The 15,295-nt window shown below is 33.9% G+C and overlaps 1 protein-coding gene across 1 annotated transcript in view; it reads left to right on the top strand.

Annotated features, from left to right (window-relative positions):
• The first annotated feature begins 3,926 nt into the window (after positions 1–3,926).
• The window catches only part of LOC113494410, a 31,953-nt gene continuing 20,584 nt past the window's right edge, over positions 3,927–15,295 (top strand). The window contains exon 1 of the mRNA XM_026872731.1: positions 3,927–4,840. The gene's annotated coding sequence lies outside the window, so the exon portion shown is untranslated. The remainder of the gene's footprint in view (positions 4,841–15,295) is intronic.

The following is a 15,295-nucleotide window of genomic DNA, read 5'->3' as shown; positions in this document are numbered from 1 at the left end:
TCGCTCTTTGCCAAACTCTAGTATTTAGCTGCAACAAGTTAGACTGGAAGCAAACCCCAACATAGTTGGAAGAATTCTAGGATGATGATGAAACTGCCACTATTTAGATTATTTAAATGAGCTAAATAATTCTGAATTAATAACCTGAACAGCGAATGTTAAATGAATCATGATATAAAATCTTCTTTCACCTTTAGTCAAACCAAAATGGCATAAAAATATGAAGAAATAAACATCTACGTACCGATCAGTCACGATGCCCCGCTACGTCGCGCTGCGCCTGCGCACCGTGTCGCAACCGTTCCGGTCTGGCGCCGGCTGAAGGCTCGACCTTCCGTTTATAAAACACTTAATTGTCCGACTCGTGGCACATCTCCGGTTCTGAAACATCCGTGACAGTTGATATAGTTTCGTGTTGTCCGCAACTTCGTCCGCGTGGTTAGAAGATATAAGTTATGAGATTTATACCTGCCCTGTTTTTTCCACATTTTCCATTGTATCTTCGCTCCTATTAGTCGCAGCGTGATGGTATATAGGTTGAAACCTTCCTCGATGAATGGTCTATTTAATACAAAAAGAATTTTTCAATTTGAACCAGAAGTTCCTGAGATTAGCGCGTTAAAACAAACAAACTCTTCAGCTTTATATATTAATATAGAAGTATAGATGAGTTTTCGTTTTTGCTAAATACTCTGACGCCATCGGTTTTCACGTAGATTTGCTGTTTTATCTTAATGAATACCGTTACATATTATTTTTGTTTCGATGGCTAGTTCTAGTTTATGAGAAATCTGTCTCAATCTCTAAGTAAATGATTTGAGAATTTGGCATGTAGGTATTTAATATACAATACAGTAACAATTTTAATAAAAAGCAAAATAAAATGTTTTTTTTTTCCAAACGAGCGACCTTTTGGAACGACGCAACTGCGCAACATAAAAAAGCCATTCGATTTGTAATTATTAACGTTCTGAAAGTGCCTTTTTAGGCATACTGCAGAAACCGATTTGATATTAAAATTTACCAAAAATAAAATTTAAAGGTTACCGAAGTAAACAAAACAATGCAATTAATTACGGACTTTCAAGGTTAAAAAGGCTTTTTTTTAGTCAATAAATCAGAACGACTTTCATAATAACCGGTCAAGTGCGAGTAGGACTACATTGAGAGTTTCGTACAGATAAACTAACGAATGACAAATAAATTTGAATAAATATATTACCAAATAATGTTTATTTGCACTATTTGTTATTATAGATCAGAAATACATAAAAAAAACCACTGTCTAGCTATCACGATTCATGAGAAGCAGCCTGATGACAGGTAGATAGGCAGACAGACAGCGGAGCCTCAGTAATAGAAAGCGGTTAATGAACCAAACGTTTTTGTGCTATCACAAATGAAACATTATATAAAAACTTTAGAAGGACACCTTGAATACTTAAATATACTTGTAGAATTAAAAGCTACGTTTATTTGTCAATTTAAAAGCAAACAATGTTCACTGACGCCAGATTATCGGGATCCACTCAACTAACCCAAATCCAGAGCCCTAAATAATTAAGTTCTTGTATATAATTATGAATCCGCTGTGCTTGACGCGGTTGGTCCGTAGATGGGTGACCATCTTGGTCATAGTTCCTCCGTGTTTCGGAAGGCACGGCTGTTATTCCTACATCTTTGACAGACGTTACAGGTAGTCAGAAGCTTGAAAACTCTGACAGCCAGTCTAACCAAGGGGTGCGTGTTGCCCAGGTAACTGGGTTGAGGAGGTCAGATAGGCAGTCGCTCCTTGTAAAACACTGGTAATCAGCTGAAACCTGTTGGACTGGTAGCCGACCCCAACATAGTTGGGAAAAGGCTAGGCCGATGATATAATTATGAATCCGCTTTACGAAGATCGTAGATAAATTTGTGCAAGTTGAGATGGGTAGGTATTAAAATACAATAATTAAAAAAGCACGGCATTGGATTTTGTTTAAAAAGGCTTTAAAGGATTCCCTTTATCGCTAGGATGTTCCGACTGTCTGTTCGTCTCGTATATCACATGGTAGTATCTCATGATGTATTTCTGCTCCCGCTATACCAAAATTAAAATAAAGATAAAAGACGAATTTCATAACGATTGGTAAGGTCATTACGCAGTCAATTTTACTTGCAAAATCTTTTGAAAAACAAAAACAAAAAAAACATTTCATTAATCCTATTTTTCCGGAACCTACTTCCAAATTGTTTTCTAAAACCTATTTCTCTCTAGAACTCTTGTGTCCAGTCCAACTTGCACTTGGCTGGTTCCTCTTGCCAAAACCCTACTTACCTAGTGATTATGAGTCATAGGCGTGGCATACGGGCATGTATCTTGTAATCTCGAATTGTCTTACGAACGTGCGGGGTCTCAAGTCTCAGCATTACACAAATTATCTCAGACGTCGTGGTTTGTGGTTGCTACAGTATCTTTAATGTGGTCAAATATTCGGTTACCGCTGATGACTTGAGATCATAGAAATCTAAATAACAAGGTAATATTTAGATTTCTATGCTTGAGATCGTATTGTGAGAATATGGATTTGATCCTTAAAACAAAATTATGTAGGTATAAACTATAAACCAATGTAGATTATGGATGGATGACCTATAATTAATTATAATAATTATATAATTAGCTTAATTGATAATTTTATAGCTTAATCGTTCACAATTATATATTTTTTTCAATGTTTCCAATTAACGAAAACATACTTATTAAGTACTATGTAACATTTATTTTTAAAGAACCGAATAAAACATTATTTTCTACTTAATATCCCGTTTAAAACAATATAAAATAAACAAATTTAACTAAACATGTCCTGGGGGCGCTAGTATCGTAGTCTTTACCGAAAAACCGTCAATTCTGCTGAAATTTTGTTCAGGACTTTTTAGTTCCAATTGTTGCCACCGGCATATCTTACTTGGTGGGATGACTGGTTTCTTTCCTACACGGCTAGGAGATTGTAATACTTGTCACAGACTAGGAGTTAAGTAACAAAAGCGGTTTCAAGCAAGGGCTTATCATGTTATGCATCAGGGAGACCTTGCGTTTTAAAGTAAATATTTCACTTTTAATCTGCGAAATCGTTGAGACATTGAGAGATGTTTTATTCTTCCACAGATGCTTCAAACAGTGCGCACTGTCTATCTTCAATTGCGATTTTAATAAATTAGGCTTTGTATTTGTCCTTATGTTTTGTTAAATATTTACGCCTTAACTTCTGGCATGATTTCAATGAAATTTGTTATGAAAGTAGCTGTCACCTTGGATTAACACACATTTTAATTTTTATTTTATATGGCTTGGTTAAACGAAGTTTTTGTGAAAAATGCGTGTAAATGTCGCGAACAACAGTTAGTAATATGCACATAAATTTGAATACATACATAGACACACTTCGATGTTCAATAAAAATAATAGGTATTAGTTAGTTATCGTCAATTGGAGTTTTGCTTACTTTGTGAACATAATATTTTTCTTAAATACAAATACTCCTTCACTCCAAGTACCTACCTCGATCTAATTTCTATCAATTTAAACTGTACACAGTTTACCTGTTTAAGCAATTCCAATAAAAAAATAACAACATTATTTGATTACAGTCTTCATTATATTAATAAATCCTGTCCATCCGCTGGCATTAGCTGATATGCATCACGGCAGGTGGCGTCACTATCGCCAGCAAACGATTTATTATGGCCGTTGCCACATTTCCTTCACACTAACTAATTAATCTAATTGCGAATATCCCTACTTTGTCTCAAAATACAGTGTAGTTGTTATTTCATAAAATAACATTGTTTTTTTTTTAATAATAAATAATTTTAACGGAAAAAATTGTAACCCCCGTACTTCCTATCTATTAGGAAGAAATTATAGAAATTAAAATGCCTAATTTATTTGACAGCACGGATAACAGGGTTGTATAGCTCTACTAGTCACTACGCCAAACCCAGAGCGAAGTGTCGCAGGTTCGATTCGCGCGTAGGGTGTTTTATCAAGGATTGTGTAAGTCTGTGAATGTGACTTGAATGCTTGTGAAACAACCCAATTTAATTCTTTAAAGCGGGATTCGGGAGTCTTTCATAGAAAAAGACAAATTAATACGTCCATTTGTCAAATTGTCCCTTGTCTCTCTTTGTGTAGAACGTTAATCTTAAAAATTCGGCAAAAAAAAATAAAGGTTTATAAGGTCTGCATATTCTTCTTAGAATTAATAATACGATTCGCTTCAAAAAAACTTTTTGAATTAAAGTGCTTTGGTATTTTAATTCATTAATTTCAATGTGTTTCAAAATGAAATGAGTTGTCTCAAAAACTACTCTTTTCTTGTTGAATAATGAATTGAATTGAAGACTTTATTTGGTCGCCTTCAAAACGAAATCGCAAAACTTATCGCAGCATCAATTTCACTTACACTTAACTATTACGACACAAGCAGGAGAAACTAGAGTGTTACAATTTAAAAACCAGTTGAATAAATTTATAAAACTTGCGAACATAACATAGCGTAATCGGCCTAACATAATTTATCCGGTTTGAATTATGAACAATATTAAGCCCCCGCCATCTTGCCGCGACCTTTCCCGCCACCAATCTGACATTACCGCGTTTTGGCGCGAACCGAACGCGAGTTTGCATTCAGCCAGCGTCGCGATTTATAATTTTATTTTTACGCGGCAATTGTGAATTGAAAGTGAATTATTTGAATCAAAAAACTGTTTGATTTAATTTATTTGTGCATGGTTGAATTAGTGTTATTCTTATGAATGTGTGGTGAATTTAGAATAATAATTCGCCGATACTCAGGTAGGTTGGAGACGTATTTCTTTTCGTTTTGTCACACTTTCTATTTCAGTTGAAACTTGTTTAATGTTCGATTAATGAAATAAATGATTGTTAAAAAATGTCAACCTTACATTGAACCAGGTTTTACAATGATTCTTTAAAAAAATATCGAACCGTAAAATATTTTATCAATAATTTGGTTATCAAAATTATCTCGTTTAGCATAAGCTTTAAAATGTTAAAGTGAAATCCCATGTTTGAATAGCGCCTAAAACAATGCCTATGTTGTATATTATTATGTGACAGCTAATATATATTTTTAATTTATAATAGTATGGAGATTATGAGTATAGACCACCATTATCCATGCAAATTACGACGATTCGACACAAATATACTTTTTTCAAAACTAACCAGTGCTTTGATTCCTATTATGATTATGATTGTCGTAATTCCACTATAATAATTAACTGACAAAAAAAACTAGTAAGACTCGCATTATTACAGAAAAGTTTATAGTTGGATATGTTTTTAGCGACAATAAAAGCAAAAAACAAGTGCAAATTTTGTTTGAATCAATTTTTTGACCAGAACCTTGTTACAATTAATACGATCAATTAAAACCTTATTTTGGCATCGGCAGCAATGACTTTGAGCCAATAGGAAATGATTCATGTAAAAACCTTAATAAGTCTCATGCATATTAATTACAATTTACGTAACCCTGACATGTCCTTAAATAAGTTTATAAAGAGATAAAAGTATCAAACATGTTTCCTAGCAAATAAACTGGTTTAATACCGGTTGATATTTTTTATTTAAATGAGGTACGTCGTTGCGTGATGGTCACCTCTATGAGATGGTTTAGATATAAAACTTATTCTTAATTATCTATGACACTAGATTCGTCGCTGTTTTGTAATTCGCAATGTGAAAGCGATGTGAACCATTGCTGCTGTCAAGATGATAATTTGTGTTACCTGATATTGAAAAATTAGATTAATTATCGTGCAACTAGTTATTTGCCACTGCAAAACGAAAATGATCCCACTGCACGGGAATATAAAATCTGGATAAAAATATCCTATATATTATGTTAATCCTAGTTATAAACTATCTGCGTACCAAGTTTCGTCTAACACCGTCCATTGGTTTTTGCCTGAAAGACTAACCAACACCCAAATACGTACAAACTTTTACGCTTATAATATTGAGATTGAGATTCTAATTGATATCATTTAAAAATTTAACTTAAACATTGCCATGCAAAAGAGGCCGCGGTCAAAATAAGTTCGGTATAAATTCGCAATCAATCGAAGCCGTTGGTCACCATCCCAATACGAGTTTTCACTTGTCAAACTGGTTTATAACTTACATAATGTATCGCATAGCAACAACATGCGAAATCTTTCCATAAAGGGATTTTAATCAACACGAAAGCTGCCGAAAGGTGACGGAAAAACACGAAGGGCAGAGACAGAATAAACTCAAACAATTACTTCAATCGGAATGTAGTAGACCTTGTCAAAAACGAAATTACTTGGAAAAGTAAAATGATCAAGCATTTCTTGATACATAATATTTCTAAAGTTGTAATCGTTGACAGGAAATGCTAAAATGTATAAAAATGACTTAACCAACCGAAATATTATACCCTAACTTTAGAGCGTTGCGTTTCTATAAAAGCTACGATAGTAGATATATAACTTGGCTACAGCCCTTATAATTTTATCCTAATCTTTCTACAGAGAGAGACGAAAACTTCGAATTTGTTACAATAGAAATAACAAAATTGCAATTATTAATATTCTATTTTCAAAACTCTCAAGATATCTCTTTAAAAGCCGCAGTAAACAAACAGACCAAAACTAATTAGTAATGTATCTTTACCACAATTTGTTACCCGAAAGCGCGCCCACTAAAAATCGAAAATGCTCTCACGGGCGTGAAAGAGGAACAAACATACAAAAACACGTTTATAATTTTAGTATAATTACGTGTAAGCTTGATAAATTTAAACGATCTTAAAAAACACCCTTTGTATAGATTAAGTTGACACGCATAATTCTCGATAAGTTTGTAAATGGTTCTCATTCGCATACAAGTTAGCAACATACCAGAAAATGTGTAAATGTCTGTGCGTGTGGTAACATTGTAATGCAATGCTAAGTAATGCTCAGAGGTTCGATATGTAGAGATTTGAATAGACTAGCATTTGAAGCCGGATCCACCCGTAAGTATTCCTGATTTGTTACAAAATAATGCAATCTTAAAATTTTGGGTTTTAGCTAATTACACGAACAGTTTCATGGAAATCAGATCAGCGGCTTAGACGAAAAGAAATACAAAGGGAATTTCGTTTTTTGTTTTTTCTTCTTGTAAAAAACCTTCAAAAATGCTCGTTCTTTTGGAGATTAAGAAGACTGCGAAGTGATTCGTACCTTACTCAAACCTTCTTGTTATTCATCATAAGCACAATATTCACGTTACCTCTCAAAATAACAACCAATTTTCAACTATTGTGTTTTCAAGTATCAGTATTTACTGAATCCCAGATTCCTTTAATTCTTAATAATTAAAAAAAATAAAGTTACCAAGTATTTTTGTTTATTTACTGACACAATTCTATTTACAACCACACGTCGTTTGCTTTTACATGTACGTGTTACTTTAAAACGTTTCCATGTACTCTAACAACTGGGCATCTGGGACAATAGACTTCCGCACTTTAAATCTACTTTCATCGACATTTAGGTATCCTAAAGTATACCAACGTTACAAACGTGTGCAACATTATAAACGTGTGCAGTCGGAGCACTTAGGAAACGGTGAAGGGTGTGCGATCCGGGGAGCGGTATATGTAAAAGAATATGTATGAAGTTCAAAAAGTGCTGGTAGTTTGAATAGATGGACGTTGATTCGACTTGATATGTTGTTTTTTTTTCAGCCTATTTGTAACAAACCCTCTGTCTAATGAATTCGCACTTGACAAGTTTTTTTAAAACATAGACAGAAGAGCGGCAGTATTAAAAGATCTTATCTACAAGAAAAAAACCGTTTATAAACACTTGACAAACTCCGAGTTACACAAATGCTTAGTCAATGTTGTACAAGGCTATCCATCTAATGCGATACAACCTGTCTCGCATTACCATTTGCAGGCAAAGTCGCGGCACAAGCCTCTATTACTTCAATAAACATTACATTAAGCTCCATTCTGGGTCAATGGCCATAGGTGTGTTTTTACTGTTTGTTGCTAAATGAAACGTACAATGTTTTCACAATAATCTTTAAAGTTCAAGTCAGATGTAAAGAAAATATAAAATCTATTAAAAACTCAAAAAAGATTTCCTTTTATGTACCATTTGTACCTGTTTTAGATTATAAATCTTTTGTGCGAAACAGTTAGGTATTTTTAATGACATTGTATGGCTATAAGGATTTAATACCTACACCTTTTACATGTTTCAAAACGCTTTTAAAGGTCTATTCGTCAATCCTTTTCCAAAAGTAGCATTAGGAAATCTATCTTTGTTACATGGTGTTCTCTTAAGATGCCTTAAGCAAAGATGAACAGAACATTAATAAAAACAAGAAAAATAAAGAAAATCATAATGTACCTGATTAATGTGCCTAGGTCTTCTTGTTTTAAAACTAAGATTTTATATTAGGATCTTTCTTCTGATCTTTGCCTTCATCAAAATTAGCAATATGAAGTGTTTTCTTAAGAGACATTAGATAAAGAAAAAAAAACATAAACAAAAGAACAATAAAAAAGAAAAAAATACACTCACTTGTCACTTCTAAAGTGACCTGAAGATCAGTCAGTCATTATGTGAGTTGACCTGGAAAGTTTTCACGGAACATGATCATGTATTAACATTGTTTTGTTATTCGCACGGTGGAGATAAGAGCCGGCAGATGTGCAGCTGTCTTAATGGGAGCGGCATTGTAATTAGGGAAACAGTTCCCCCTACTATATTCTTGAGAGAGAAAGCTGATTGACCCTCGTTACATGTAAAAATAGTTACTTCTTTTTTATTAAAATGACTCCCGCATAGAGGAATTTAATGTTTGTTTTTTCTTTGTTAAAAATAACGACTCCCACAGTAAGCAATTTTCCTGGTGGCAGAAAGACACCCAGACTCAGGACAAGCATTCGTGAGTCGCACAAATGATTGTCCTACTCGGGGATCGAAATCGTTACACGTCGCGTTTAGGGGGTTTGGCGTGGTGATCTCAAGCACTCGGCAATCCGTGCCGTTAAAGAATAAGACGTGTTCTTCAAATATCGGAGAATGCATCGCGTATTATCGCTAATAATAGACGATACAGGCTTTAAAGGTAATCGGTTAAGTGATTGAATGGAGTGAATGAATATGGAGTTTCTTGCCGGTTCTTCTCCATAAGAATGACACTTTGGAACCGTGCAACTAGAGTCAGTAATATAACGTTTTAAAAGTGCCTGAGATACGGCCTATTTGAAATAAAAACTTTTTGATATTGATTTTGATTTTGAATGTTTTGTCATACATCGTCTGTTTAGGCCTTACTCGACCGATTATACGCTTATTTTCCGCCAGATTGTACCGCCCCTTAAGATCTCAGTATATATTTCGTTCTTTCACACAATCTACAAGTATGCATTAACAAGAAAACAAACATGCAATAACTGTCGTGTGAAACGTCAACAAAACACAGATATTCTAATACGAGGAACTAACAATCGAAAGTGCATTCATATCGAAATTACCTGTGAACCAAAGAGCTGTAAGGTTTCATATAATACCTTCGACGTATATATTAGCTATATAATATGTCGCCTGCAGGTGTCACGCTGTATACGGCATCACGACGCTTCTGTCAGCGGTATAGAAAAGTATTACGTATTAAGTATTAAGTATTTACGCTGCTTAAAAACAAACTATAAAAGCTCTCTGATGAAACATCCTGGAGAAATACAACCACTTCTAGTAAGAGTGTTGCAGTTTTGGAAACTAGACACCTTTGATCTACGTTGCATAGGTACTGCGCGGTCCTGGATCCATATTGCGTGGGGATACGTCGGACATAATTAAATATACTCGTATGTATATGCATGTTAAAGTAAATGCTACATGGGAAGTCCACAGATAACAAATATATGAGCTGAAGGGTAGTTCATTGATTTTGCATATTTGTATTTTTTGGAATCGATAGTGCATTCTGATCGAACTTGCCCCACAATACTTGTGAAAAAGTGTTCAGCGCAAAAATTTTCAGCGTTTCGATAAATCATATCCAATCAAATGACGTACGTTATCAGACCAGACCCCTTACCACTATATCCTTAAGTAACATTATTGAAGGTGTGGAAGCAAAATGCCACTCTACGTCATTTATATCGCCGTCCTCTCACACGACTACAACAGTCTCAGTATAAGTGGTCCCAAGAAACTGGTTGAAGCAATAAGGGGTCAAGAACAAACCCAGAATTATAACTGATGGCACCAAAATGCAATGAGAGTTGATCACCGTCGCACGATTTGAAAGACTATTAAGAGGATGTTTTTTAATTGTTTGGTGTTGTAATCTTTTCTTTGAATGCAGTTTTTATGTTCTTGTCGTGGCCATTTTGAAGGATTTCAAGTATTTAAGCTTTGTCTGTGTCATTAAACTCTATAAATAATTTCTTTTATGGACTTTGATGTATAAGACGGATCAGATGCTTAACAATGGTGATTTTTAAGATTATTTTTTGGACGGGCTACGCTGTCCGTCCATATGTCTGTCCATCCTTCCTTAAAAGTAGTTTTTATTTCTGCTGCTTCTATAACAACAAATACAAAAAAATGAAAGTTCGAGGTTAAGCAACGGTTGTTACGGTAACTTTCGTGGAGGGTGATAAATAAATTTGTGGGTGGCAATATACGTAGCGTTTCTTTGTGCGACAAGTCCGACTAGCACTTGACCTGTTTTGTAACAACTTAATTAAGAGCCTTTGTAAATAAATAAATAGTCTTCGCCAGAATTAAATTCTTGATACACTGTTAATGTTCATTATTTCTAAGGATCCATCTACTATCAAAAATAGATTTACGCAAGAACATTGATCTTTATGGCTTCAAAAAAAATCACATTCATAATGACACAGCAAGTTTTCAAAGCAATAATCATAGTTAGGTAATAAGCTTACATGCGTACACAATACTCGACTCGTACAATGACCATTGTGGGAAAGAGACAGCGCTCTACCCTGCTCTATCGCCGTCTTGCTTGCACAATTTAACAGACCGACTTTTAAATCTCATAGTACTGGTGTTTCAATCAATTGTTACCAGATCTGACCTGGTCGATTGACCATGTAGAGTTAGAGAGCGAAAGGTCAAGGTCACTTACGAAATTGTTTGTTTTGAAAGGCACGTGACAAGTTGTTGTTTATTTAGTTATTGAAATAAGGTAAACGAATGTAGAGGTCAGGTTTAGATTTTGAAAGTGGTAGGAAGTTATTGATAGTGTGTGGGCTGGTGTTTGTGTTAAAGTGATTGTTTTATAGGTACCTCAAGCAAAAATATTTTAAAATGTTTGAGGCATAAATTTCATTAAAAATATAGATAACAGAGTTTGGACTTATGTCTTTTTAGTTGTTGTAAGGATCTTTTTAAAAGAAAACCGTTCCGAAAATATCTTCTATACCTACAGTCTATGAAGACTGAATAGAAGATTTTGACTTCATTATTTTAACCATAAACACTGGAGTAAATTAATATTATACATGAGTGATGATTATACTCAAATGAATATAAGCCTTATTTTTTTTTCATCATAGTGTACATACATTGCATGCAAGATATTATAGCAATACACCTACCTCTTGATATCTCTGCATCATCCTTTGGTTGACTGGTAGAGAATGTCTCCGGCATTAAGTCCGCCATTGTACATTTACATTGTATAAAAAGTGTAAATAAATAAATATTATAAGCACAGAAATAAATATTCAATCATGTTTAGACGCATATTTTCGCACGCAGATTGGTTACAAAAGATAGTGCCAAAAAAATAATATTCGCAAATATCGATTAAATTGCCCAACAGCCAAGAGATTGAGTCATGGTCTTTAATATATTAATAATTATTCAAGCTAATAAATTCATCCAGCTATTTTGACAATTATAATATTTCTTAATACTGACCTTGAATCTAAAGCTGATTTAGCAACAAATGATAAACTTAATAAATAATACTTTGTATTAGAGGTTTTCTCAAATTAAATCTTCGTTTTTTTTAGAGTATTTAAAAGACATATCTATTCATTCAAGAAGTACTGCTCACTAGCCTTTCTTCAAAAAATAATTTAGCTCTTTTAAATTTGATTGTACAAAAACGTTTCATTTAAGTTTAAAAAAGAAAGTTAGATATATTTTTTTCGCTAAGTTTATATTGAGACCCAAAAATATTGTCATTTTTTAACACAAATATAACTACCGACATATATTTTTATAGTAACTATCGTGAAAATAGTTCATTATTAAATGATAAATAGGTACGCGTGAGTAAACCGTTGCATCATTCAATAATACACATGAATTCCTAATTTTGTTCTGTTCACTGAATTACTCTCATCTTTATCAATATTTAACCATTATATAAATACATACATATATAGACACACTTCATTATACATAAAAAATCTCATTATTACCAGATGTAAGGTATTCGACGCCTCCAAGTAGACATGACCTTTAAAAATCTTGATTCTGATGGGTTTTCTTAATAGGCCGAGTTGTTTTGCATAATATATTTATGATATGTAGTTATGGGCATGGCAGGGTGTGTTGAACATGATCGATAGAACGACGCTTGTAAGTTGATGTTTATATAATTTTGGTGACAGTTCGTAATGTTTCTTTCTTCGAGAATGGTCTTATCATTTATTTTGATTAGAATGTTTTGTACTTGTGTTTGTATTTTTTTTTATTGTGTTGTAATGAAAACTTGAAATAAAAGAAATTGGCTAGTTTTAGTTTTTATCGATTTTTCAATTTGATTTCAATTTTTTAAAGGATGTAGTTATGCCTTATATAAGATGTTGCATATTGGAATCCAGATGCGCACCATATGGTTTTCTTGAGCCACTTACATGAACCTTTATAACTAAGATAGCCTTGCTATAAAATAAAGATTTAATAAACCGAAAATCTCCTATTTAGTTTGCAATTATATTGGACCATCAGAATTAAAAATGAGCGATAACAGTGTGACCTTAGGGATCCGTATAATTACTTTTTTTTCCAAATAACTTATTTTTTATTTGTTGTTATTACACAAATACATAATCTTTATCAATTTTAACTGTGGAACTACCGTGTCTTATCACATACAGTTAAGTAACAGACAGACTGACAGTCAGCAAAGCCTTGACAAAAAAAAATATAAAAACTCCTTCAAAGGGACAATAATATATTAATTATTACAACTTTAACTTCGAAAGTTGTTTCACCAAAGTTGCCAATACGGTAACCAGACACCCACTATCTCATTACCTTATTATTACATACATATTGTGCGTCTGTATGTTTGTATGTACGGCTTAATGTTGGCCAATAACAACAATATCAAATTCTGCGTATTGCGTTAAGAACGAAACTCCAGCTCCTCCACCTGAGGAACATTTCTACAATCAAAGTTAGTAAAGGTTAGCCGTTGGTTCGCTTCTGGGTGGGGTTACAGAGAATACTAACTATTGTAGTTTTGACTTTTAAAAATATTTAGGTACTTAGTGCCTTTATATAAAAATAATGGTTTTCTGAGCTTTGGTGAGTGACATCTGCACCTCTGACAGACCTCAAAATAAGACTTTGGCTTCAACTGACCTGGGCCTTTCTGGTATTTACAATGGCTGATGAATGAATTGGCACCATTCGTACTATTCTCAGCATTTTTTAAATACAATAAATGGAAATTCAGTACGAGGTTGCACACTTACGGTCAATACAATGAATTTCCAATTATTGTGTTGGCAAAATGCTTACGAGAATAGGAACAGTTTCATTTTTAATCCAATTGCGAAAAGCGGATTCAGACCAATCTTTATTTTAATTAAATAATATGGTTTTGAAAATGTTATGAAATAAGATATTATATTAAGGCTGGTGATGATTTATATTTGTATTATGTAAATAACGTTTTTAAAATCATGATTTACGATTATATTTTTATAGAGTCCATAATTACATCACTGTTAAGGAGCTCGTGGCTAAGCTATAACCGCATAAGTGAAACGATCACAGGATATGCTATGCTTGACGCGGTTGGTCCGTAGATGGGTGACCATCTTTGTCATAACGAGTTCCTCCGTGTTTTGGAAGGCACGTTAAATTGTGGGTCCCGGCTGTTATTCCTACATCTTTGACAGTCGTTACAGGTAGTCAGAAGCTTGAAAAGTCTGACAACCAGCCTAACCAAGGGGTATAGTGTTGCCCAGGTAACTGGGTTGAGGAGGTCAGATAGGCAGTCTCTCCTTGTAAAACACTGGTACTTAGCTGAAACTGGTTAGACTGGTAGCCGACCCAACATAGTTGGAAAAAAGCTAGGCCAATGATGATGTTAAGTCTGAGGCTAATATTATCATAACATTTGGCGAATAAATGTGTTCCAATCAAAGAGTACTTAGATTTTATTGCTAATTACTTAAATAACTAGGTTTATTGCGATCTTTAATATTAGAAGGCTGAATAGATAAGTGACTCTACATTAATAATAATCGGTCGAAATATTCATGAAGTAAAATATTGTCTTGACGCTTAGTAATTTTAGTGAAAATATAATTTTAAATTAAAAGATTATAAGACTAATTGTTTTTTTTTGACATATAACATTTAATACTTGTGTCGCGGGGTTTTTACAGACATTCAAGACACATGCACAAAGACAACTAGATTCAGAATAAGCGTTTGTAGAGCACACAAATGTTTGTCTTGCCCGGGAACCACCCTGCGACCTATCGCGCACAGTGGGTTAGGCGAGATGACCATATCCACTCAAAATCAAAATCAAAAGTTTTTATTTCAAGTAGGCCGTTTTCCAGGCACTTTCAAAACGTTAAGGTGATGGCTCTAGTTGCGACTATGCTATTACATTTTATATGTTTTGTCAGTGTGTCGGTCTGAAATCCGATCTTACTAATGAATTGAATTTGATCCACTTCCCGGTTTCCGATTGAGATGTAATTTTGACAGCATATGTACAATGATAATGCATTATTATAACATGACATAGAGCTGATCTGATGCTGGAGCTGGAAGGTGGCCAAAGGAACTCCACGAAAGAACGCTGTCTAATTAAGATACATTTGCATTTTCTTTTTGAGTAGGTACTTTGATTCTAAAGCAACCTAGAAAGCTTATTCTTTTTCCAACTTTTTTAAACACTCAATTTCGTGTTTGTTTGTCGTTCCAGTTGGATTCATGCAACTCAATTTTGACGCCCTTCCCG

Source organism: Trichoplusia ni, chromosome 5 (assembly GCF_003590095.1).
Source record: "Trichoplusia ni isolate ovarian cell line Hi5 chromosome 5, tn1, whole genome shotgun sequence".
In the NCBI taxonomy this organism is placed as follows: domain Eukaryota; kingdom Metazoa; phylum Arthropoda; class Insecta; order Lepidoptera; family Noctuidae; genus Trichoplusia; species Trichoplusia ni.
Note: the sequence above shows the minus strand (reverse complement) of the source record. Positions and strands in the feature narration are given on the sequence as shown.